The 26,793-nt window shown below is 39.6% G+C and overlaps 1 pseudogene; it reads left to right on the top strand.

Annotated features, from left to right (window-relative positions):
• Window positions 1-9,525: 9,525 nt before the first annotated feature.
• Window positions 9,526-10,821, top strand: LOC128585441 (importin subunit alpha-1-like; annotated as a pseudogene).
• Window positions 10,822-26,793: the final 15,972 nt, after the last annotated feature.

Below are 26,793 nucleotides of genomic sequence, written 5' to 3'. Positions count from 1 at the left end.
TTTTTGGGGTTGAATCGTGCTGGGGTTCTGAAGCTGTCTGCTATCTGAATTTCAGATTCTCTAGGCATGTCTGGAAAATTTTCTTTCATAATTTCATGTAGAAGGGCCTCTGTGCCCTTGGCTGCCACGTCATCAGCCTCCGAAATTCCTATAACCCTTATGTTATTTTTTTCGAATTATCTGAGAGCTCTCTGAGTGAGTGATCCATTTTTGCTCTCCATTTCTCTTCCTCTTTGAGAGATTGGGAGCGTTCGAAGACTTTATCTTCAATGTCAGAAATCCTTTCTTCTGCTTGCTCCATTCTGTTACTGAGGGATTCTACTGTATTTTTCATATCTTTGAGGGCTGTAAGTTCTTGTTTCAGTGTGTCTAAGTCTTTGGTGGTTTTGTCTTTAAATTCGTTAAATTCTTGAGACAGTTTTTGAATTTCTCCTCGAATTCCTAATTCCATTTTATTAATCTTGTCTGCAAACCAAATTCTGAATTCAACTTCTGACATCTCAGCCAGTTGTTTATGAATGGGATCTTCAATCACATCTGCCGTATCTTTTCTTGGGGGGGTTGATCTATTCTGGTTATTCATGTTACCAGAGTTTTTCCGCTGATTCCGCCCCATGGTTTACTCCCTTTGGTTTTTCCCCTGGGGTTTTATCGAGGGCCCGTACAGTGTTGTGGCCTGAGAAACTGGGGCCCTGTCTGGTGTGGTGCAGCAAAGTGGTTCTGTCTTGTTTTCAGCTGGTTTCTGTTCGATCCTATTGCAACTTCTACTCTGGCTTGAAGTCTCAGCTGTGTGAAAAAATCAGCAATTAAGTCACCCCGCCTGCCCACCTCTGGCCCCAGTTGGAAAAGGAGAATGAAACCTTCCTACAATCGCACACCCAGGGCACCACCTGAAAAGTCCTCAGTCTATTAGCCCAGTTCAAAAGGTCCGAATCAACTGTCTCAATCGGCACTTGTCTCAGGTGGAAGGGTTCAAGAGGTCTCTGGGAACTGGATCACAGGGGTCTGGTGACTCCTCTGAGACAGCTCACCCCAGTGCAGCGTGGAGTCAGGAGGAGCCACCCCGCAAACAGAGCAGTCTGGGAAGGTTGACGTCTCCTTCCCCACTTTGCCCCTCCGTCGGACCCAGTCACTGGTATCTCTGCAGATGGCTAACCCAGTTACCTGCAGTGAACAGACACTCCAGGGGTTTGCACCTGCCTGAATCGCGAGGAAGTCTGCCAGGCCCCCGCAGACTGCCACTATCTAGCAGGAGGAGATGGGGCCTGACATCTTTGAGTGTTTGATGCAGGTGATGGGAAGGAGGTGTTCACTCAGGCTTAGCCCCGTCCCTGATGGATGCTGCTAACAGAACAGAACAGAACAGACAACTTTGTGAGGTTCTGTCTCTGTTCCTGTCGTCGCCTACAGGAGACGGGCTGTTTTGAGTTCAAACGTCTTTGCTGCTGGAGAATTGCGTCTGAACACCTCTCTGGGTCGGCCCCGCCCTGGAGGCTTCTGGGTTTGTGAGCCGTGACACCGGTGGCCTCCTCTGGTTGCCCAGGGAGACAGGGGGTGTGGCCTCAGAATATCCAGAAGTGAGCGTTCTGCCGTTAAAGAAAAAACGGCTGTTGATCTACCTCCAGGGAACTGCTGCTCTGGTGTGGGCACTCAGGCGACCCTTTTCTCCTCTGTCCCGCGCCCCAGAGTCAGCACTGAGCGGCCGCAGTTTGTGCTGGGTCCACACCCCTTAAGAGATCCCCCAAGAATCAGAACTCTTGGGGGATGGGCCCCCAGACCCGGATTGGGAGTGGGGCGGGGGGAAGCTAGAGTTTCATTCAGTTTCACGCAATACTACGGTCCGGGGAGGGCTCCTGCACTGCACCGCAGGGAAGTGCCGCCAAGGCTTGATTTTCCCTCAGCAGAGTGCCCTCTCCTCGCTCACGTATCCCAGAGTCAGCGCTGACCTGACGCAGCTCCGGCACTGTGCACTCCCCTCGAGAAATCACCCAAGGAGCCGAACTCCGGAGGGATAGGCCCTCAGACCCCGAGTGAGAGTAGGGGCTCTCAGCTCTCAGCGGGGAGGCCAGAGTCTTATTCAGTCTTGTGCCCGGGGAGGGCTCCTGCACTGCACTGCAGGGAAGTGCCGCCAAGGCTTGATTTCCCCTCAGCAGAGTGCCCTCTCCTCGCTCACGTATCCCAGAGTCAGCGCTGACCTGACGCAGCTCAGGCACTGTGCACTCCCCTCGAGAAATCACCCAAGGAGCCGAACTCCGGAGGGATAGGCCCTCAGACCCCGAGTGAGAGTAGGGGTTCTCAGCTCTCAGCGGGGAGGCCAGAGTCTTATTCAGTCTTGGGCCCCGTATGCCCGGGGAGGGTTGGTGCACTGCACCGCAGGGAAGTGCCGCGAGGCGTGACTCCCCCTCAGCCCGGTGCACTCGGCGCGCCTCAGAGTCAATGCTGACCAGTCGCAACTCGGGGACTGTCCACTCCCCTTGAGAAATCACCCAAGGATCCGAAGTCCTGGGGGACAGGCCTCCAGACCTCAGTGGGCGGGAGGGGAGCGCCGGGGATTCAGGGTTGCCGGCAAAGGATTCCCAAAGTTTTATTCAGCCCTATGTCCGGCAGGAGAACGCCACGGCACCCCAGTAGGGGAGGTAGGTCCAGTTTTTAGAAGGTCTCTCCCGTGGAGTGTAGTGGGAGGGCCTTTAATTTCTGCCCGCTTGTTCAATTGTGGGGCTCCAGAGCCGGTCTCATGGGGGAGGGGGACTCCCGTCCGCTTGGTGGTGGATTTTGTACCTTTTGTTTGCGTCCTTGTGATCACAACTTGCCTCAGCGGTGTTGATGTGCGTTCTTCAGCCTTCTCTCTTGGTGAGGCTCAAGTCCACCAGGATACTTACTAAATTCCTGTCCCTTAACTCTCCTTCTGGACGGGAGCCTTTGTTGAAAGCTGGCTTCAGTCCACCATCTTGTCTCTGAATCCCTGGTTGACTTTAAAATTAAAAAATAGTTTTCATGTTTGAAATTATTAAATATGTAGTAGTTAGAATTTTACCAAATAAGGTACATTTTTTAAGGATAGCTAATTGAGGTTTCTTGAATGAAGCCTTATTTGATTACGGCTGAATAAATGAGGCCTTCCCACATGAAAATGTCCCCACCTCTGGGCTAGGAGGTGAGATAGTGACAAGCTGTGGACCTATCTCAGATCTGGTGCTCAGGAAAGGCCTCCCTGAGTATGGGACTAATATGCTGAGAGCTGGAGGATGAGAAGTGGCTGCTGTGCAAAGAACATGAAGAGGCATTCTGGCTTCACCAATTACAAGTTGAGGGTACTTTGGGCAACTTATTTACCTCTCTCTGTGTTTGTTTCCTCATTTGTAAAATGTGGGGAGCAGTACTATCTACTCCATACAGCTATTGTAGGGATTATATGTGTTAATGTGCGTAGGATACTCAGAACAATACATAGCACATAGCATGAACAAAATAAATATTGGTTATAGCTATAAGATTCTTGTTATTATTCCACAAAAGGGGACCAACATGCATAAAACCCTGAGGCAGAAAAATCTTTGGTGTATTAATAAAGCTGGAATGAGATCAGTGCAGTGCAAGTAAAGTGAGCAGGTGCAAGTGATGTAGATGAGGCTGCAAACACAGAATCAGATCGTGCAAGGACTTGCGGGTCACAGCAAAGAGTCTGGATTTTTTCTAAATAAAATGGGAAAGCATTGAAGAATTTAAGCAGGAGATTAATGCTATTAGATTTATGTTTTAAGGTTATCCCTTCATCAGGGGAGCAGAAGTGGAAATGGAAATGACCAGTAACAAGAGTGTTACACAGTAGTCAGGGTGAGAGAATGACTGTGGCTTGGAGTGAGGTGAAAGAAGAAGGGAAGGGAAGGGCAGGTGAGGCCGGAGGGGAGGGAAAGGGAAGGGAAGGGAAGAGAAGGGAAGAGAAGTTCAAGATATATTTTGGAGATAGACCTGGTAGTATCTGTGAATTAATTGAGTCTGGGGGAAAGGACAATATTTAAGCAGGGCTGCCATACACAGTTGTGCCAACATTCACTGAATAAAGAGTGCTTAGCTGAGAAGGGCAAGTGGGAGCTAAAATTCAGCTCACACTCCGCTCGCCAAGTCTGTCCCCTGGCATAGGGCTACTTTCACTTGCAAGAGGGAGTACCTTTTCCTAATTTGTACAAAGGCACTGAAGAGACCAGAATAAGTCCCACCCTTTAATTCTTTTTTTTATTATTATTAAATCATAGCTTTGTACATTAATGCAATCATGGGGTATAATGTGCTGGTTCCACACACAATTTGAAATATTTTCATCAAACTGGTTAACATAGCCTTCACAGCATTTTCCTAGTTACTGTGTTAAGACAGTAAATGATGTTGTCACTGACAGAATTAGGGACATTGGGATGGAGGGAAGATAGATTTGTGAAGGAAACAGTTCGAGAGTTTGGGCCCTTGTTAAGTTTGAGATGACTCTCAGATACCTAAGTAGAGATTCAGATTGATAGTTTTTTGTTTAATGCTGATCTTCCTCTCATCAGCTTTGCTATTTCTAGTAATTTCTCTGTAGATGCTTTTGAATTTTTATTCAACATGATCATATTCACAAAAAAAATGGCAATTTATTTATTTGTATCTGATTTTTTTTTCTGCCTTAATGCACGTGCTCAGGCCTTTAGAACAAGGCTGAAACTAGTGGTGGTAGTGACCGTTGGTCATCCTTGCTTTACTCCAGATTCCAAGCTCTTGCTACATCTCCACTGAGTATGATATTGCTCATTGTTTCTTTGTAGAAATTCTTATCAGATTAATGAAGCTCCTTTCTATACCTAGTTAGCTAAGTTTTTTGTGTATCAAAAGACAATGTTAAATCTTATCAAATGCTCTTATATACCTATTGAGATAATTATGTATTCTGTCATAATTTTCCTTTCTCATAATATCTTCAGGTTTGGGCGACAAAGTTATGCCAGCCTTACGAAACATGTTGCTCACTTTCTATTATTTGTAAGAGTTTGTGTTAGAATAGATTCCAACAGATGAGAGTTATCTCTCCCTTAATTCTCTGGTAGAATTCACAGGTAGAGTTATCTGGACCTGGACTTTTCTTTGTGGAAAGGATTTTGAATATGAATGCCTTTTCATTGCAAGTAATAAAACTATACAGATTTTTCTCTATTTTTCTTTTTCTTTACCTTTAGTAAATTATATTTTCCTAGGAATGTGTTCATTTCATCTAAATTTTCACATTATTGACAAAAATATTCATAATAATATAATAATAGTATTCTTTTATTCACATACCTTGAAAGTTTGTCTTTGTTGTATGTGTGTGCCTCCTCTCTTGTTCGGTTTTTTCTTTCTCAGTCTAGTCAATGGTCTATTAGTTTTATTAATTATTCCAAAGGATCAACGTTAGGGAGTGACTGCTAATGGTATGTTACAACTCTGTGAATATACTAAAAATCACGGAATTATACATAGTAAAAGGGTGAATCTTATGTGTATTAATCATATCTCAATGAAGCTGTTATTTAAATAAGTATCAACAAAATAACATGACCTATTACCTAGATAGATATCAGTGAAGTTTGTAATATAAAGCCTACATCAAGTCTTCCAGGAACATTGCTGGTCTTAGTTTTTATACATTATAATATTCTTTTATATCACCTAACTTTAATAAATTAGCTACATTGATAGTATTGCTGGGAAGGTTAGAATCATTAGTATTTGACTTATTTAAGACCTTCAAATTTTAAATAATAACTGTTAATAATCTCCAGAGAATACTGGCACATGTTTGGTAGAGACCAAACCAATCTAAGCAAAGTAGGTCACAGAACATAGTCTGGCCCAAACTTGGCACTGGATGACCCAATGTTTCTTTCTTCACATAATTGCTATGTTCTAATCAGTCTCTGATTCTGACCTTTGAGTCAGTGAGTAGTCTATTATTACTAAGTGGCTGCTAAATCCAGAGTCAACATTTTGGAAGCTAAAGAATGCTCATCTTCTTTCAAAATCTTTTGGCTTGCTAAAAGCTGAGCCCAGCTAAAATCTCTTGCCAGCATTTAGTCACTTCATGCATTTGAACTAAACAACAAACAGGATACAATTAGCAGAGAATGAAAAATATAACATATTTATTTTCTAGCATGCCAAGCATATTAAAAACACTTTAAATGTGTTAAAACATTTAAAAAGAATAACATACTGTGAAACATTATATAGACTTAAGAAAGCATAATGAATTTTTAAAAAAAATGTTATTCTTTTTTTTCCTACAGATACTAACCCCCTTCCCTAATTTAGCTCAGATTAGAAAACATCAAATTTTAAAAATGTAAGTGACAGAATTATCTGTTTTATCTACAGGCTTTCAAAAGCCACTTTCCTTACTTCTCAGAGGTATGTTGAGAAGTCACCCATAAATTTGAAAGAAAAAGAAAAAAATAAGTGGCTTTAATAACTTTTGCAAAAGTGTGTGTGTCTTTCTTACAAGAATATTGAGTTGCATAGTTTTCTCTCTGAATGGAGCAATTATTTATTTATATTAGTAATATACAAACTGTTTAAATTATTATTTTTTTATTTAATAAATTATTCATTTTTTTTCTAGAATGTTTCTAACCTTTCTATCACATCCAAAGTTTCTTTCTTAACAACAAAAAAAAATTGCTAGAAACATAAAATACCAAGAGACATGTTAGGGACTCTTTTAAGAACCTTTGTTAAGAAAAGAGATTTGAAGTCTTGAGAACCCATTTAACTCTAAAAATGTAATTGTACTTCTACTGAAGAACAGATAGCTTCTATACAATGATTTATTTGATGTAGTAATAAATTGCCTCTTTGGAAAACTAGATACATACCTCTAAAATAGTCCCCAAGGTTTTTAGCAATTTAATACCCTCTGTCCATGAGAATAACAAGAATTAAGTGCAAATGACTTAATATGCAGGTCCATATTCACCAAAGGAAACCAAAATGACAAATACAATTATTATTCTTATTATTTTTGAAACAGAGTCTCACTTTGTCACCCTTGATAGAGTGTCATGGCCTTATAGCTCACAGTAACCTCAAACTCTTAGGCTCAAGCAATCCTCTTGCCTCAACCTCCCAAGTAGCTGGAACTACAGGTGCCCGCCACAACACCTAGCTAATTTATCTATTGTTTTAGTAGACATGGGGTCTCACTCTTGCTCAGGCTGGTCTCGAACACCTGAGCTCAGGCAATCCACTTGCCTCAGCCTCACAGAGGGCTGGGATTACAGGCGTAAGCCACTGCACTTGGCCCAACAAATACAATTTTAGATTCAATAATCCATGTGCTTTTGCGAGAGGTTAAAATACTGTGAGGAAATGTGTGAAAAAAATAGCTTAATTAATATCCATTTTCAACCTAACAGCATCTAAGCCTTCATGTATTCAATGATATTATAAAAACTTTAAAATCATTTACACACAGAAGACAATTGTGGTGGCTCATAACAGACAAAGGATTTATATGTAGATATATTGGTTTTATAAAGAAATCCTATAAATTAGTAAGGAAACGTAAATAAATAGTAGAATGGGTTTGGGGTAGGAAGGGCAATGCACCACAGAAGGGCAATTCACCATTTATTATGTATTCACCAAAATACATAATAAATATGAAATGATGCTAAACTTTAGCAGCTAAGAAATATAAATGACATAAATGTGATATTTTTTCTCATCAGGTTAGAAAAATTAAAAAGGTTGGTAACAACAACTATTGGATTGGTGCTGAGCACAGGGAAATAAACTCTATTCTATTGTTGGAGGAAGTATAAATTTGTACAATCTTTTGGAGGATAATGTAGCTTTCTCTAGAAATCTGAAAAGTATACCTCCTATGACCTAGTAATCCCACATCTATGAATCTATCATATAGAAACAGTGACGTGACAAAGTACAAGTAAAATAGAAATTCTTGATTATATGATTTAGTAACAGCAAACCATTTAGAGACAACTTAAATATCTATTGATAAGTGAATATGAAGTGAATGAAGGTGTACACAGAAACCAGAACACTCTTGTAGCCATTAAAATAAAGTTTTGACCCACTGGCAATGTTGTTCTTAACCTGAGTAGTGGATTTGGGGTGTTCACTATATAGGTACATACATAATTGTGCCTAGTATACGCGTTTGCATACTTCTGAACTTTTGCAAAAAACGAAGAGGAAAGAATAAGGCTACATCTACATGTATGAAGAAAGTAAGATGTATGTGATGTATTAAGAGAAAGAACACAATAGAAGCCCGTTATGATGGCACATCCCAACTTTATGAGAAGTTCTTTGAATGCACGTACTTGGACATGTAAATATGCTTATATGGCAGGTAACAAAGCTCTGGAGAATGAGATTACAGGGATATATATATATTTTTTTAATTGCTGTGTATTTGTTTCCATTGACCAAGAGAAAAAAGTTTTCCCAGGACCCTTGAGCAAACAAAAGAAAAATTTTGAAAGAGGCCAAATTTGAACACATTCCAATAAAATTGTATTGTTAACTGGAAATAGCAGGCCTTTATTGAGCATGAATAATGAATGTGTTATGTGGATGGTAAAGGAGAGAAGTTTAAAACACGATGATTATACTTAGGTTTCTTGCATTGTAGTTGTAGAAATAAACTACTTTATCAACTACAGTTGATCCATTTTTTATATAAAATTTGAGGTAATAAGTTTTAATTCAACTAGAAATCATAACAAGTTGAAATTTCTCCCTAATAATAATAAAAGCAGACACTTATGTAGTGCTAATTAAGTTCCAGAGAGAATATAAATGTGTTATATGTATTAATTAATTAATTTATCGCAACTAATTTGTATAATCATTCCTGTTTTACAGATAAGGAAAATGAGACACAGAGAGGTTCAGTAACGTGACAGAGTTCACACAGCTTGCAAGCAGTGGGACCAGGAACCCACCCCAGGCATTCGGATTTTAATATTTCCACCACTTTGTATGGTCTGTCAAAGAATTCCAAGTAAAACCTAATATTCAGTATTAAATAATGTTGTAACATTAAAGTATGTTTTGTGTCTACTTCCAAAAGATATATGAAAACATTTTCGAAAAATGTAGAACACTGAAAAATGTAAAATACCTAGATTACAAAACTTTACTTATCGCCGCCTTGTCCTTAAATCAAAAATTCCTATGCTTTGATACTACAGTGGATCACACTGACTATTCATGCATCAGGACAAAGTTCTTTTTTTGAAGGAAATAGTATATAATTTTCAGACACTGATTATAATTGACTGCTTCTTGTTTACTTAAATAGATTAACATGAATTGACCCTGCTCATACTTTCACACATTCCAATGCAAAGGAACTACAGAGCAAATTAAGTCTTGCATAATGTATTAAGATTTCTTCTGTGTTAGTGGATAAGACTTTCAGAGTAAAGAGACTATACAGTCCTTTTTTCACAGCACATTAGAAGATGGAGTGTGCTTAAAAAGATTCTATAGAACACGTGTTGTGGCAGAGCTGGGGTGTGTGTCCAGGGCAGCCCACCCAGAGCCTCCGAGTCCCGCACCGCCTCCCGTGAAAGCTTGAGCAAGCTGCGTAGGTTTTGCCTTTTGTCTCAGAACCATGTCCACTAACAAGAATGCTAATTCACCAGGTGCCCGCCTTCACAGTTCAAGAACAAGGGAAAAGATACCAAAATGAGGCGATGCTCAATAGAAGTTAATGTTTTGTTGAGGAAAGTTAAGAAAGATCACCAGATGCTGAAAAGGAGAGATGTAAGCTCGGTTCCTGATGTTGCTACTTCTCCACTGCAGGAAGAATGCAACAGCCAGGGTATTGTTGTTCATCTGTGAATGACATTGTCAAAGGTATAAAACAGCACCAATGTGGAAAAGCAACTCCAAGCTACTCAAGCTGCCAGGAAACTACTTTATAGAGAAAAACAGCCTCCCATTGACAGCATAATCCGGGCTGGTTTGATCCCAAAATTTGTGTCCTTCTTGGGCAGAACCGATTATAGTCCCATTCAGTTTGAATTTCCTTGGGCACTAACTAACATTGCTTCTGGGACATCAGAACAGACCAAGACTGTGGTAGATGGAGGTGCTATCCCTGCATTCATTTCTCTGTTGGCGTCTCCCCATGCTCCTATCAGTGAACAAGCCGTGTGGGCTCTGGGAAACACGGCAGGTGGTGTTCAGTTTTCTGAGACTGGGTTATCAAGTATGGTACAGGCAACCCACTGTTGGCTCTTCTAGCTATTCCTGATATGTCAACTTTATCATGTGGTTACTTACGTAATCTTACCTGGACACTTACAAACCTTTATCACACGAGTCCTGCACCCCCATGAGATGCCGTGGAGCAGATTCTTCCTATGTTAGTGAGTCTCCTACATCACGATGACCCAGAGGTATTAGCTGATACTTGCTGGGATACATCCTAAATGAATGGATTGAAATGGTGGTGAAAACAGAGGCGTTGTGTGCCAACTTGTGAAGCTTCTGGGAGCTACTGAATTGCCAATCGTGACTCCTGTGCTAGGAGCCATAGAGGAAAAACGTCACTGGACAGATGAACAGAGTCAGGTTATAATTGATGCAGGAGCACTTACTGTCTTTCCCAGCCTGCTGACCAACCCCCAAACTAACATTCAAAAAGAAGCCACGGGGATGATGTCAAACATCACAGCTGGCCGGCAGGACCAGACACAGCAAGGTGTGAATCACGGACTATTCTCATTACTTCTCTCTAAGATTTTAAGTCACAAAAGGAAGCCTCATGGGCTGTGACCGACTGCACAAGTGGTGGAACAGTTGAACAAATTGTACTCTTCGTTCATTGTGACATAATAGAACCGTTGATGAACCTGTTAACTGTGAAAGATACCAAAATTATTCTGTTTATTCTGGATGCCATTTCAAATATCTCTCAGGCTGCTGAGAAGCTAGGTGAAACTGAGAAACTTCATATAATGATTGAAGAATGAGGGGTTTAGACAAAATTAAAGCTCTACAAAACCATGAAAATGAGTCTGTATGCGAGGTTTCATAAACTTGATTGAGAAGCATTTCTCTGTAGAGGAAGAAGAGGATCAAAACATAGTAGCAGAAACTAGCTCTGAAGGCTGCACCTTCCAAGTTCAGGACGGGACTCCTGGGACTTTTCACTTCTAGATTGTTTAGCTAAGGCCCAAAGGTGTTGTGTGCTATATTTGGTATAAGTTTGTCTTACCATTTCTCTACTGCAAACTCTCTTTAAATGTGGTTTGTTATTATAGCACTTTTTACAACAAAACTATACTTGAACAATTACAAACTATACATAGTGCTCGGAGCCTGTCCTCTGAAAGGGTTTCTTATTTCTATATGAAGTTCCATACCTTAAAGTGTCCTGTACATAAAGATTAAAGTCTATCCTTTTCTTTACTTAAAAAAATTCTATAGGGTGGCACCTGTGGCTCAAGGAGTGGGGTGCTGGCCCCATATACCGGAGGTGGTGGGTTCAAGCCCAGCCCTGGTCAAAAAAAAAAAAAAGAAAGAAAGAAATTCTATAGAATAATAATAGCAACATTGTATATAAAGGAATATTAGAATGTGTATCATAATACAGGTAAGAGAAATAATAGTTCCAAGAAGATGGAAACTGTTGGGATATGAAATAACTGTAGGAGTTTTTATGCCTAAAGTAGAACTGAAATTGGACCTACCAGGAAGTAAAAAAATCAAGAGGTGTAAAGGAAAATAGAAATCCCAGGGCCAGTGTCCCCTATCCCCAACTCCTTATGTATAGGGAAGGTCATGCCTGGAGGCTGAGTTACGCAATACCCCCTTGCAAATAGAAAGGCTACCTGCATTACACACTAGTCAGATCCCCACAAAAAGGTAAAAGACCTCAGGCATCTAGGAAAGACTGCCTCCACAGGTCATTCACAAGGAAATTCTTTGCTGGCCTCTCATAAGAAAAGAACATGCAAAGTGTAACTTTGGGTTTGCAGATTAAGTCCAACTCCTAAAACTAGCGTCTGTGTAATTCCACATTATTAATGTTGATTACAAGTGTATCTTCCCAGGCGCAGAACAGAGACAACATGAGAGCAAACATTCTCCCACCTGCCCTGGGACATCTACCCAATTAATGCTTCCTTGACTATCTTATGTAAAATATGGATTTCCTGGGCCTCACAAGTATGTAACCATTTGTCTCCTGCGTACTTGTCTCCTCTTTTTTTTTTTTTTTGGTTTGCATGTATGTATGCCCTATCCCCCTTAAAAACTGAGCTCCCAAATCCTGCTTCAAAAAATGTCACAGATTTGTCTGTGGTTTGTGTTTTTCCCAGGTGAATCCTCAAACTTTAGCTTAATAAATCTCCACTGACATCTTTGCCTCAATTGCATATCTTGGGTTGCCAAAGGGTACTTTAAAAAGAAAATAAGAAATATATAATATCATCTTACCTACACTCTGAGGGCTGCTGAAAATTACTATTATTATTTTACTATTAAGTACATTTTGAAAAAATATCTTACACTACACAGCAGGAAGGTCTTCCACTGAACATCTGGACACCCAAAAGAGCAGTAGGTACAGAGAAAGAATGGGGGACTACAGTGAGATGCAGCTTCCAATTTCTTAAAAGGCAAATATTTACACCAGGAAAACTCATTTAAATAAAATACTTCATGCCATCCAAGGGGAAGAACATTGCATGATATTGGTGATCAGGGAAAATTCAGGATAGAGGCAAATCAAACAATAGAATAGCAAGGAAGTATTTTACAAATATTTCATCTTTAAAAATAGTAAAGCGACAAATTTTTATTATCCTTAATAAACTCCCTAGGCCTTATCTAAGTCTACTCAGGAACTTTCTATTCACATGTAAGTTCACAGAGATTCTCAAAAGAACTACCACCCTTCCCACTACACAGGGGAGAAAGAGTGAGTGAGTGTCAGTCACACTGCGGGGATGAGGGAACAGGATGGGGGTGTAGCAGGTGTGAGCTCCAAGAGACTCAGAACTTGTCTCAAAATAAATACCTGGAAGATATCCAAACTTCCAGTCATCAGCATTCAGTCCCTTTGCCACATAAGCAAAAAGGAATAAAATACACAGTAATAAAAGCAGACAAATTAAAAGGGAAATTACAGAGACTCTTCCAAACAGGTTTTATTGTAAAGTGGGTTGAAGAAGAGGTCATCAGTTACTTTAAATATAAATGATCCTTAGATGATCTAAGACTACAGCAAAGAGAATATAGAGCAATCGCCTAAAACACTCATATAGGAAATGGAGGAACATATTGTTTATAAGGTTGCTCATACTTGGGTTCCTCCGGAAACTGAATAACATTGAAATTTTAGTGCATTGGAGCATGAACCCAAATACAAATTGCACACTAAAAATTTCAGCTTGAACCAGCTAGGTTCAAATTAGCCATTGGGATTTCTCTGCATGTGGGTTTTTTCAGGAAGGATTTATTATTTTAGTCAATGAATGGACCGCTTGATTTTTTGAGGACTGGATATGATGCATTACTATCCATCAGCTATGTTAACAGTATAGGCAACAATTAAAATGGCTTTTTCCCTGAACTCAGAGAGTGTTTGGAATCAGATGTATTCTTTATCTACTCTTCCTCCCAAAATCTCCTCCTTCCCAGGGGCAGAGATCAACACAACCTTATTGAATAAACAATATTATTCTTCTCTCCATTGTGCAGATATGAGTGTGAAAAGGACATCTTGTTGTCTACAGTAGAGATGAAAAAAATTATCAAACCTGATGAGCAAAAAACTAAACACTATACTTATATGATAGGTGAGGCTTTTAAAGATTAGTGAAAAATATCAGACAAAGCATAAAGAACTGGAAACTAGGAAACTAGTCAACGGCTCAGTTTTGTTATCCTTTACAGGTGACACTTTCTGGGCCTCGGTTTTGTCATTTATGAACCTACTTTAAGGGTGATTATGAGGAACTGGATAAGATTAATACCTTGAAACAAACACAGGACTGTATACAAAAGCAGGCCATCATTCTTTTATCTTTCTTTTTTTTTCTTAGATGGGATGTCACTATGTTGCCTAGGCTGGAGTGCAGTGGCTATTCACAGGTGTGATCTCCCTACTGACCAGCTGTGGCATTTCTTTTTGAGAATTCTCTGTATTGTCTATTTGGAAGTTTTGTTGCAATATAAGGAAAGAATCAAAGGGGGATTGGAAGCCTCATTTTCTGCCCTTTGAATTAGAAGAATTTGGTTCCTATTTGGTCATTTTATTTTGTTGGGGATTCCCTGTATTGTCTGTATTTTTTTTTTTTTTTTTTTTTTTTTTTTGCAGATTTTCTGGCCCGGGCTGGGTTTGAACCCGCCACCTCCGGCATATGGGGCCGGCGCCCTACTCCTTTGAGCCACAGGCACCACCCTGTATTTTGTTTTTTATGAATATTATTTCAACATAGGGCTCTGTTCCATTCCATCTGAAAGTCCCTTGAGAAAACTTTCTGATGAATGATCAGCTTATAGGCATGAACCTATGTCTATAGAAAGGTATATTATTATACCTGCTTGACCAATGAACATATTGGAGTATGAAAAGAAGTAGCCATTGAGTGGAACCTTAACCATGACATTTTAAGTTATTTGTGTTGGGAAATTTCCTATATTATTACCTATATTACCATGTAAGTTCTCTCCTTACACGTACCAGAGCCTGGTGAAGCGTGCAGAAGACTACCCTTGTGGAGAAGTTCACTTAAAGTTCTGGTCTCAGAAGACCTGCACATCATTACAACATGGACAAGAAGAAAGCTCCCCAGAGTGAATATGGCCATATAGTCTGATGGGACCTTGGGAAAATTTAAATTCCCCATACCAATGAGTATGCACATGTGCTGGATTGACATGCCACTAATAATACTGTGGAAATGACTATGAATGATACTCAGTTGCATTTGAGTGTCAGGATCCTGAGATTGTGGTGGTCTTTGGCTCTGCCGGACTGTGTTGCCTCAGGGTTTCAAAGGGCTCTCCTGCCCCCCCATAGATGAGGGCCCAGCAGGGGACATGCAGAACCTACAATTGGACACATTTATAAACAGATGGACTAATAGCAAATATCTCACATAGAGCCCTTTAAGGGACAAATATGTAGCCCCTTATCTGGACCATAGAAAGCAGGCTGTTGGCAGAGCTGCTGAGGAGACCACTAAAGGTGATCTGTTCCCCAGGACCTTGATACCCCAGCTATATTTTGATCCCCATTAAAACTAATGTCATCTGACATTTCAGATGACACGGCTAAATGCATGCAGAATTCTCATAAACTCGTCTTCTACCCAAAGCTTTGGTTCAATCTCTTATGATGCCTTGATGGACTTGGTGGAATCTCATTTGAGAGCACTCCATTTACAACTAACTGTTTATATGCTTGGGGCAGGCCAGGGACAGAAAGGTGACCTGCTACAAAGGGAGCCCAGCATGTGGGCATCCACTCTTTCAATGATTGGCAGTTTCACTTTTATGCCTAGGCTTATATTGGTAGACATCTTTTCAAACTGGGTAGAGGTTTGTTCTACCAGAATGGAGAGAATGTCTGAGCTTTCAAAACAGGCTCCTATCAAGAGCTGCTGGCCTGAGACAGGGCCTTCTATGACTTCCTGTACCTTAATACCAGCACAGAGCAGGAACAAGCCTCCAAGGATAACAGGATAACTGGCACTAGCAGTCCAGAGAAAGAGGCTGAGCAGATAAAGAATGACATGTCAGTGATGGATGCCATGGGGTGGGGGAAGCTGCAGAGGCAGCTAAGCCCCTCCTCCTCAAGAAATCACCATACCTGGCTGCTCCATGGTGGTGTCCATTGGGAGAAACCTTGCTTGCTGCTGTCTACACTTGGATATGCTCCACAGTGTCCTTGGTTGCCCATGAACTTCTTTAAGTGAATGCCCAGTCGGGAACTGGACATAGTAAACTCAATGATCTTGTGAGTCATTGAGATGTTCACAGACTCTTCTCCATACACAATAATAATGGACCCTCCTTTGTAGTGGAAGTAACACAGCAGGTAAACAAAGCCCAGTATCTAGAATGAAAATTATTTGGAACCCACCTGAAGTGGAATAAGGTATTGCTGCTTGCCCTCCTCTGAATAAGGGCAGCCCTCTAGAAGCAGGCTTAAGTTAAGCCCCTAAGAAACAGTTTTATGAGAGCCCCTTGCTAGCATCCTCAGGGAAGTATGGATAATATAAACAGAAGTAAAAGAAAACAGAGCAAAGCAATATGTCAAAGGAGTGGGTCAGATGTCTGAGTTTGCCTCTTTCAGGTCCCTGACCCTTCTGGAAGCAGAGAAAAGGCACCCTATGAAATACCTCTAACAACTCACACCTAATTGAAATTGTCACAGGTGAAATGTTGGTCCCTCAAAGCAAAACAAAAAGCTCCATCCCCCAGTGCTGGGGCTAACCTTGAGTGATCAAAATTATTTGTTTGAGAAAAAGGAAAAACATTAAAACTTTTATATTTTAACACACATACACATAAAAAAACACTTCTAGTTTCTAATTTCACGTGTAAATAGCTTGGAAGTTACTACTCTGGAAATGGAAAGCTGAACAAACTAAAAAATCAACAACTCTTCTTGGGTTCATAAGAGAAGTGAGATCATAGGGCAAACTGCTACCCCTCAAATTAGAGAGACAGACAGGCAGAGAATCACAGTATACTGGAGCAGAAACCTCCAGGGTAACCAGTGCTGAGGAAGAAAAAGCTAAACTGTAGTTGATAAATTGCTGGGGGCTATGTGTGGACAAGCCCAAGAGGTAAGAACTCTGGATGACCTAGTCATAAAGGGGACTACCAAGCTTTTTTCAGTTTTACCATCAAACCCCCAAACAGGTTATCAGACTAAATATTGCAGAAAAATCCCATCATGCTCCTGGAAAGGGGAAGGGAAAAGGAACCATCTTGATAAACCCCAGAGCATTCTGTTCTTAACACTGTCTGCTCTCAGGACAAACGTTAACCAGAGCCTAACCTGAGGGGGTTTTGTCAGAGTCTAACTCACCTGGGAGAAGTGACATATCCAGCCCTGTACATTGCAGCCAGTTTATCTCACCCGGAAGGGAAGGGGCTGAGAAACATCTGTGATGATCACAGTCCAGGGGAATAGACTGAGACCTAATCATACAATTATGTAAGCTTCCCCCACCCCATAACTTACCACTACATTACTAAGGGCCTATTTATAGCAGTTCCTTTTACCCAGTACACAATGTGCAGCTATAAAAACAATTATAAGTCATATTGTTTAAGCCTATTTTGTGCTGCTATATCAGAATACCTGAGACTAGACAATTTATAATGAACAGAAATTTCTTTGGCTCATGATTCTAGAGGCTGGGAAATCCAAGGTGAGTGGGCCAGATCTGGTAAGGACAATCTTCCTGTGTCATCCCATGCCAGAATGGTGGAAATGCAAAAAAGCACAAATGAAAGAGAGGAGAGAACCAAACTCATTCCTTTTACAGTGGTTCTCAGCCTATGGGTCGCGACCCCTTTGTAACAATGAAAATACATCCTGCATATCAGATATTTACATTATGATTCATAACAGTAGCAAAATTACAGTTATGAAGTAGCAAAAAAAAAATAATTTTATGTTTGGGGATCACCACAACATGAGGAACTATATTAAAGGATCACAACATTGGGAGGCATTAGGAAGATTGAGAACCATTGCTTTATCAGGAGCCCACTCCTGTGATAATGGCATTAATCCCTTCATGAGGGCTAATCACCTCTTTAGGGTCCCACCTCTAAACATTGTTCCACTAGGGATTGTCTTAGTCTAATTTGTGTTGTTGTAAAAGAATATCTGACCCTGGGTGATTTATAGAGAAAAGAGGCTTATTTAGCTTATGGTTCCATAGGCTGAGAAGTTCAAGAGCAGGGCCCTGGCTTCTGGTGAGGGACTTTGTGCTATATCATAACCTTACAGAGATGGTCAAAAGGGAAGTGGACACGTACACAGAGAGGGAAACCTGATGGGTGTCCTGACTTATGATAGCCCATTCTCAGGGGAACTAATCCTTTCCTGTGGAAACTCACTACCATAAGCACACCACTATGTCGTTCATGAGGAATCTGTCCTCATAATCCAAACCCCTCTCACTACACCCCATTTCCTGATACCATCACACTGCTGATCATGTTTCAACATGAGCTTTGATGGAAACAAACAAGCCATTCCCAAACTGTAGCATATATTAATTTTCCAACATATGAACTGTGGGGAACATATTCAAATCCTGACACATACTAAAAGGCAAAAACAAAATTTGAAGAAACAAAGTAAGCATCAGAAAAAGACATGGGAGGGATACTAAAATTATCAGACAACTGGTGGCTCCCACAGCCGGCACTCAGGACGCACACACACGAGCCCGGGGCCTGCAGCTGCCACGCCACCAGGTCCATGGAAAAATTGTTGCTCAGGGAACTGGTCCCTTGTGCTGAAAAAGGTTAGGAACTACTGACGGTGGGAGTGTTACCAATGTATACAAAGTAATAAAAGAAAATATATCCATCAACGCCCGCCTGGACAACATAAGAGCTGCACCACCAGGACCTCAGTAAGAACTGCACTGCCACCGCCATCAGCGCCTGCCCAAACCTCATTAAGAGCTGCGCCGTGACCCTCGACCTGCGACCCAGTGCTCACGGGGCCTCCACACGCCCTGACCAGGAACTGCGGGAGCCACGCAAACCGGCATCCTCCCTCCTATACCCTCCCTGCCTCCACACCAACCCAGTCGTCTGGCCAGGGACTCTGGTAGCCATGTGCCCTCCAGAGCCCTCCAAGCCTCCGTGCAGAGCCCTTCTCCTGGCCAGAGATTGCTGGAGACTTGGGCTCTCTGTGCCAAAGTCACTGGGTGCCAGGCACTCCCAGAACCATGTGCTTCCCCCCCCCCCCCCGCCCTGTTGCTGGATCCAGGAGTGTCACACTCTGGAGCTGCTTCCACAACCAGAACTCCCTGGCTGGCACAGCCCCAGAGGAGCTACACAGGGTCAATCCCTACAAAGATCCAGCAACAATAGAGTGATCCTGCTAGGGTCTAATCTTGGAGAGACACTTCCCCAACTCTGAAGATGGCCAGAGGCAATAGTGAAAAACAATCAAGAGGTGAAATCGACAGAAAAACTCTGGCAATATGAATAATCAGAGTAGATTAACTCCCCCAAAGATCAATGGGACAGAAACAGCACAAGATCGCGTGCACAAACAAATAGCTGAGATGTCAGAAATCGAATTCAGAATCTGGATAGCAAATAAGATTGAATTAGAATTCCAAGCAGTTACCCAAAAAATATCTCAAGAATTCAACAAATTCAAAGGCCAAATCACCACAGATTTTGACACATTGAGACAAAAAGTTGCAGCCCTCAAAGATGTGAGAAACATGGTAGAATCCCTCAGTAACAGAATGGAGCAAGCAGAACAAAGGACATTGAAGATGAAACTTTCGAACACTCCCAAACTCTCAAAGAGGAAGAAAAATGGAGGGCAAAAACAGATCACTCTCTCAGAGAGCTCTGGGATAATTCGAAGAAAACCAATATTCATCTTCTAGGGATCTCTGAAAGCGATGAAGTGGCTTCACAAGGCACAGAGTCTCTTCTCCATGAGACTATGAAGGAGAAGTTTCCAGACATGCCAAGAGATTCTGAAATTCAGATACAGACAGTTTCAGAACTCCAGCACGACTCAACCCAAATAAGACATCCCCCAGACACATCATAATCAATTTCACTAAAGTTAATATGAAGGAGAAAATTTGAAAGCAGCCAGATGAAACAAAACCATCACCTACAAGGGGAAGAATATTAGAATAACTGCAGAACTCTCTGATAAAACCTTTCAAGCTAGAAGAGGATGGTCATCAACTTTTAATCTCCTAAAACAAAATAACATTCAACCCAGGATCCTGTACCCAGCTAAACTGAGTTTCATTTATGATGGAGAAATTAAATACTTTAATGACATTCACATGTTGAAGAAATTTGCCATAACTAAACCAGCTCTCCAGGAGACCTATCCTTCACAAAGACCAGCGTAATCCTCCACCACAAAAGTAAACCCACCCAGAAAATTTTGATCAAATTCCAACTTCCACAGTCACAAAAGATTAAAAATGTCCACTGGACTCTCGAAAGGCTTATCAATATTCTCAATTAATAAGAATGGTTTAAATTGTCCTCTAAAGAGGCACAGGTTGGCTGACTGGATACAAAAACTCAAGCCAGATATCTGCTGCATACAAGAATCTCATCTTACATTAAAAGACAAATATAGACTCAAGGTGAAGGGATGGTCATCTATATTCCAGGCAAATGGAAAGCAAAAAAAGCAGGTGTTGCAATCCTATTAGCAGATGCAATAGGCTTTAAACCAACCAAAATAAGAAAGGATAAGGATGGACACTTCATATTTGTTAAAGGTAATACTCAATATAATGAGATTTCAATTATTAATATTTATGCACCCAACCAGAATGCTCCTAAATTTATAAGAGAAACTCTAACAGACATGAGCAACTCAATTTCCTCCAGTTCCATAGTAGTTGGAGATTTTAACACCCCTTTAGCAGTGCTAGATAGATCCTTGAAAAAGAAGCTAAGCAAGAAATTTTAGATTTAAACTTAACCATTCAACATCTGGACTTAACAGACATCTACAGAACATTTCATCCCCAAAAAACTAAATGCACATTCTTCTCATCAGCCCACGGAACATACTCCAAAATCAACCACATCCTAGGTCACAAATCTAACCTCAGCAAATTTAAAGAAATAGAAATTATTCCTTGCATCTTCTCCGACCATCATGGAATAAAAATTGAACCCAATGACAACAGGAATCTGCATACCCATACAAAAACATGGAAGCTAAACAACCTTATGCTGAAAGATAGATGGGTTATAGATGAGATAAAGAAGGAAATCACCAAATTTTTGGAACAAAACAACAATCAAGACACGAATTATCAGAACCTGTGGGGTACTGCAAAGGCAGTCCTAAGAGGGAAATTTATAGCACTGCAAGCCTTTGTACCCTTGTAAGCTGCACCGCAGGTGTAATCCCACTTATCACCCTCCCTCCACCCATCCTCCTCCCTCCCTCTCCTCCCTCCCCTCCCTCTCCCCATTCCTCATATTCTTAGGTTATAACTGGGTTATAGCTTTCATATGAAAGCCAAAAATTAGTTTCATAGTAGGGCTGAGTACATTGGATACTTTTTCTTCCATTCTTGACATACTTTACTAAGAAGAATATGTTCCAGCTCCATCCATGTAAACATGAATGAGGTAAAGTCTCCATCTTTCTTTAAGGCTGCATAATATTCCATGGTTTACATATACCACAATTTATTAATCCATTTGTGGATCGATGGGCACTTGGGCTTTTTCCATGACTTAGCAATTGTGAATTGGGCTTCAATAAACATTCTGGTGCAAGTATCTTTGTTGTAATGTGATTTTTGGTCTTCTGGGTATATACCTTGTAGAGGAATTATAGGATTGAATGGAAGGTCTATTTTTAGATCTCTAAGGGTTCTCCAAACATCTTTCCACAAGGAATGTATTAATTTGCATTCCCACCAGCAGCGTAGAAGTGTTTCCTTTTCTCCACATCCACGCCAATACCTCTGGTCTTGGGATTTTGTGATATGGGCTAATCTTACTGGAGTTAGATGGTATCTCAAGGTAGTTTTGATTTGCATTTCTCTGATGATTAAAAATGATGAGCATTTTTTCGTATGCTTGTAGGCTGTGCGCCTGTCTTCTTCAGAGAAGTTTCTCTTCAAGTCCATTGCCCAGCCTGTGATGGGATTATTTGTTCTTGTCTTGCTTATGTGTTTGAGTTCTCTGTGGATCCTGGTTATTAAATCTTTGTCAGAGACATAACCTGCAAGTATCTTCTCCCATTCTGAGGGCTGTTTGCTTGCTTTACTTACTGTGTTCTTGGCTGTGCAGAAGCCTTTTAGTTTGATCAGGTCCCAGTAGTGTATTTTTCAAGCTGCTTCAAATGCCCCGGGGGGTCCTCCTCATAAAATACTCACCCAGACCGATTTCTTCAAGGGGTTTCCCTGCACTCTCTTCTAGTATTTTTATAGTTTCATGTCTTAAAATTAAATCTTTAATCCAGTGAGAGTCTATCTTAGTTAATGGTGAAAGGTGTGTGTCCAGTTTCAGTCTTCTGCAGGTTGCCAGCCAGTTCACCCAGCATCATTTGTTAAATAGGGAATCTTTTCCCCACTGAATGTTTTTAATTGGCTTGTTTTAGATCAGATAACAGTAAGTAGCTGGATTCATCTCTTGGTTCTCTATTCTGTTCTAAACATCTACTTCTCTGTTTTTGTGCCATATCATGCTGTTTTGATCACTATTGATTTATTATATAGTCTGAGGTCTGGTAGCGTAATTCCTCCTGCTTTGTTTTTATTTCTGAGTTATGTCTTGGCTATTTGAGTTTTTTTTTTATTCCATATAAAACTAAGATTTATTTTTTCAAGATCTTTAAAGTATGACAGTGGGGCTTTAATAGGGATTGCATTAAAATTGTATATTGCTTTGGGTAGTATGGACATTTTAACGATGTTGATTCTTCCCAGCCATGAGCATGGTATGTTTTTCCATTTGTTAACATTTTCAGCTGTTTCTTTTCTTCCAGTTTCATAGTTCTTCTTATAGATATCTTTCATGTCTTTCATTAGATAAATTCCCAAATATTTCTTCTTCTTTGGCACTACTGTAATTCTTCTTGCTTTGTTTTTATTTCTAAGTAATGTCTTGGCTATTCGAGGTTTTTTTGGATTCCATATAAAACTAAGTATTATTTTTTCAAGATCTTTAGAGTCCTTCACTGTTTTTTCAGCTTGACCATTGCTGGTATATATAAAGGCTACCGATTTATGAATGTTGATTTTGTAACCTGAGATGCTGCTATATTCCTTGATAACTTCTAAAAGTTTTGTAGTAGAATCCCTGGTGTTTTCCAGATATACAATCATATCATCTGAGAAGAGCAAAAGTTTGATCTCTTTTGACCCTATATGGATACACTTGATTGCCTTTTCTTCCCTATTTGCAGTGGCTAAAACTTCCGTCACAATGTTAAAGAGCAGTAAAGACAATGGGCAGCCTTGTCTAGTTCCTGATCTGAGTGGAAATTATTTCAGTTTAACTCCATTCAGTACAATATTGGCTGTGGGTTTGCTGTAGATGGCCTCTATTAGTTTAAGAAATGTCCCTTCTATACCCATTTTCTTAAATGTTCTGATCATGAAGGGATGCTGGCTATTATCAAAAGCTTTTTCTGCATCAATTGAGAGAATCATATGGTCTTTATTTTTTGTTTGTTTATGTGCTGAATTACATTTATAGATTTACATATCTTGAACCACCCTTAAGAGCCTGGGATAAATCCCACTTGGTCATGGTGTATAATTTGATGTGTTGTTGGATCCTGTTGGGTAGGATCTTATTGAGTATTTTTGCATCAATATTCATTAGTGATATTGGTCTATAATTTTCTTTTCTTGTTGGGTCTTTCCCTGGTTTGGGGATCAAGGTGATGTTTGCTTCATAGAATGTGTTGGGTAATATTCCATCTTTTTCCTTATTTTGGAAGAGGTTTAGTAATATAGGTACTAGTTCTTCTTGAAAGATTTGATAGAATTCTGACGTAAAGCCCTCTGGTCCTGGGCTTTTCTTTTTAGGGAGATTTTGTATAGTTGATGCTATTTCAGAACTTGATATAGGCCTGTTCAACATTTCCACTTCATTCTGACTAAGTCTTGGTGGGTGACGTACTTCCAGGTGTTGGTCGATTTCTTTCAGATTTTCATATTTCTGAGAGTAGATTTTCTTGTAGTATTCATTAAGGATTTTTTGAATTTCTGAGGGGTCTGTTGTTATTTCATCATTACTATTTCTGATTGATGAAATTAGAGATTTTACTCTTTTCTTCCTGGTTAGGTTGGCCAAACGTTTATCTATTTTATTGATCTTTTCAATAAACCAACTTTTTGATTTATTGATCTGTTGTATAATTCTTTTGTTTTCAATTTCATTTAATTCTGCTCTAATTCTTCTTGGCAAAGTATCTCAGGAATGGAAGAAAAAGTATCCAATGTACCAGCCCTACTATGAAGCTAATTTATAGCTTTTACATGAATGCTATAACCCAACTATAGCACAAGAATCTGGGTAAAGGGCCAAGGGAAGGGAAGGGAGGAGGGAGCTTAGGGTTGAGGGAGGGTAATGGGTGAGGCCATACCTACGATGCATCTTAGAATGGGTACAGGCAAAACTTACTAAATGCAGAATACAAATGTCTACATACAATAACTAAGAAAATGCCATGGAGGCTACGTTGAACAGTTTGATGAGAATATTTCTGATTGTATATGAAACCAGCACACTGTACCCCTTGATTGCACTAATGTACATGGCTATGATTTATAAAAATAAATAAATAAATAAAATTATCAGACAACCAGGTACTGTGGACATTATTGAAATTATAGCAAAGGATTTATAATATTCCATGAATTTACTTGATAAAGCAGTGGCAGAGTTTGAGAGGATTGACTCCAATTTTGAAAGAAGTTCTACTATGATTAAAATGGTAGGTATCAAGGAACATTGCATGCTACAAAATCTTCCACAAAATGAAAAATCAACCAATATAGGAAACTTTATTGTCTTATTTTAAGAAGAACTGTCATAGCCATCCCAACTTTCAGCAGCCTGATCTCAATAGCAACCAACATGAAGGCAAGACCTTCCATCACCCAAAAGATTGACTTGGTGAAGGCTCCAATGATCATTAATAATTTTCAGCAATAAAGTATTTTTCAGAATAAGGTATGTACTTTGTTAAAGACATAAAGCTATTGTACTTTATTAGACTACTACATAAACATAACTTTTATATGGAATGAGAAACAAATAGTTCTGTGAGTCTTGCTTTATTGTGATAGCTCACTTACTACAGTGGTCTGGAACCAAACCACAGTATTTCCAAGGTATATTTGTATTTAATTATTATTCCTATGCTTCTTAATATCTAAATTACCTATTTCTATATCTTTACATTGACCTAAACATACTAAATAAGGCTAAGAATAATTTAGCCATAAATAACAAATTTATGAATATTAAAAAACTACTAAGAAGATGAAGTATGAAATTTTGAAAAGAGCACTGGCTTTGTAAAAAAATTTCTAAGATGAAAGATTTTCATTTACTTGTTCAAAGCATCTATTGCCGTTATATGTGTCTGTCTTAGGCAGTGTGTGTTAGGCGTGGAACTTATAATCTATTTTGTAGGCGTGAAACCTACAATTATAGAAATAATCATTTAAATTACAGGTATGATAAGTAATTCAAAATAGTAGCATAGAGTACTGTAAGTATCTAAAAGTAGGACTAGCAAAACAAAATAAGGTAGGTATATATTTGCTAGCCTTGAAAAATCTTTTCACACTTCAAAAATTTAAATAAACTATTAAGTGAGAAAAAGGAAATTGCAAAATAGTACCTGCCATAAGGTCCCATTTCACTTAAATGACTGGATCAAAAAAATTAACAGTATTATTATGTGTGTATAAATCTATAGAAAACATTGTAGGAGTATATGCTGAATTATTAACAGAAGCTATGTCTGGTATTTCTGGTATTTCTGTTAAAGAGTTATATTATGATTTATTTGCTAACACTGAGCATGTATTATTTTTATGCTTAGAAATTAAAAATAAAATGTAGAATTGTAAAACTGCAGTATTAGTCTAGCCCTGTACAATCACCTGCATATACAAATGCTGAGTGAAAACTTTTATTAAACTGGTAGAAAAATATATTAATAAAAATCTATATTCTTCAATAAAATAAGAATGTTTTTAAAATATTTTAACTAAATTTATTTTTTGGTAGTACAAATTCAAGATCTTTTATTTATTTATAATTAAAGATAATTATATTTTCAACTTACAAAAAAGTGAAAATTAATCCTGATGTCTTTTTTTCAGAAATACTAAAGGAATTAAAGATGATTTGGGCTTTCACAAAATAAAAATACACTGAGTACTTATTATTCACTTATTTTTTATGTTTTGAAACAGAGTCTCACTCTGTTCATTGCCCAGCCCGGAGTGCTGTGGCATCATAGCTCACTGCAACCTCAAACTTCTGGGTTCAAGAAATCCTCTTGCCTCAGCCTCCAGAGTAGCTGGGACTACAGGCACAGGTCACCACACTGAGCTAACTTCTTTCCTTTTAGAGATAGAGTCTCACTGCGTTGCTCAGACTGCCTTCCAACTCCTGACTTCAAGTGATCCTCCTACCTTGGCTCCCAGAAGTGCTAGTGTTAGCGCTTTGAGAGAGCCACCACATACAGCCAACGCTGAGTATTTATCATGAACCCTATGCTTGCCGTTTGGGGGAAAATCTTAATACAGTTTGCTAACTCAATAAATATGAATTGGGTACCTACTCTTCCCCAGGCCCTGTGCAATCTCTGAGGAATCAAAAATGAAAAAGACAGTCCCTGCCTTCGAAATACTTTTGATTGGGTGATAGAGACAGACACACAAATAACTTTCTCTGTGTAAATGTATATATATATACATATATATATATATATGTTACCAGAAAAATTAAATAACCATAGGTGATTTTTAGATCTAGACAAATCTAACG

Source organism: Nycticebus coucang, chromosome 5 (genome assembly GCF_027406575.1).
Source record: "Nycticebus coucang isolate mNycCou1 chromosome 5, mNycCou1.pri, whole genome shotgun sequence".
In the NCBI taxonomy this organism is placed as follows: domain Eukaryota; kingdom Metazoa; phylum Chordata; class Mammalia; order Primates; family Lorisidae; genus Nycticebus; species Nycticebus coucang.
This window is presented reverse-complemented; position numbering and strand designations above follow the sequence as displayed.